Here is an 877-nt window from a genome sequence, read left to right as displayed (position 1 = left end):
TTGACACATAGTTCACATGCTCATTCACATTTCCATCTTGATCATCACAAACATCCATACATGCATGAGGGCAATTAGAAATATCATGATCATACGATCCACAATCATCACAAAATAAGCATCCACTAGGCATGTTACTAGAAGAGGGAGGGGGTTGAGAATTAGAAGACATACCTCTCCCCTTAGATTGGGAGGGAAGACTTGAAACTTGGTAGGTAGCACTTTTCAACTTCGCCTTGATAGCGGATACCTCCTTCCTCAAGTTTGTCATTTGTGAGGATAGATTGTTGATTGCATTTAGATGATCAACCGAGTACACTGAAGAGCTACTATTGCTAGTTGACTCTCTTTTTCCATCTTGCAAATCCCTATAATACCTCACTACGTCTTCAATTATGTCTACCACTTCCTTTTCCGTTTTGTTCATGATAGGACCTCCGGCTCCTCCATCTAAACATGATTTTCCTCGAAGACTAAGGCCTCCATAGAAATTTTGAATAATTTGGTAAGTAGGAATTCCGTGGTGAGGACATTCTCTTTGATACTCTTTGTATCTCTCTCATGCTTCATAGAGACTCTCACTAGGCTTTTGCTTGAAACCTTGAATCAAAGCTCTAGCCTCCGCCGTTTTCTTTTGTGGATAGAAACGGGATAGAAACTCCTTGGTCACTTCATCCCATGTCCTTAGATAATTCGGCTTGACATCCTTGTCTAGCCATTCCAAGGCACGCCGTATGAGGGAAAAGGGAAAAAGCTTAAGGAGGATGAATTCTTGGGAAATTCCATTCACCTTGATAGTATTGCAATATTTTTCAAACTCCTTGAGATGATTTAGCGGGCTTTCATGCTTGGCCCCGCTAAATTGTCGCCTCTCTAT

General features: G+C 41.3%; 1 non-coding gene across 1 annotated transcript; it reads left to right on the top strand.

The window, feature by feature from the left end:
• Nucleotides 1–515: 515 nt before the first annotated feature.
• LOC145590252 (small nucleolar RNA R71) lies at nucleotides 516–621 on the top strand. Its single transcript, XR_014101890.1, has one exon. It is a non-coding gene; the product is annotated as a small nucleolar RNA R71 (small nucleolar RNA).
• The last annotated feature ends 256 nt before the right edge of the window (nucleotides 622–877 follow it).

This window comes from Chenopodium album, chromosome 17 (genome assembly GCF_948465745.1).
Source record: "Chenopodium album chromosome 17, dcCheAlbu1.1, whole genome shotgun sequence".
In the NCBI taxonomy this organism is placed as follows: Eukaryota; Viridiplantae; Streptophyta; class Magnoliopsida; order Caryophyllales; family Amaranthaceae; genus Chenopodium; species Chenopodium album.
The sequence above is the reverse complement of the archived record's forward strand: the minus strand, read 5'-3'. Positions and strand labels throughout refer to the sequence as shown.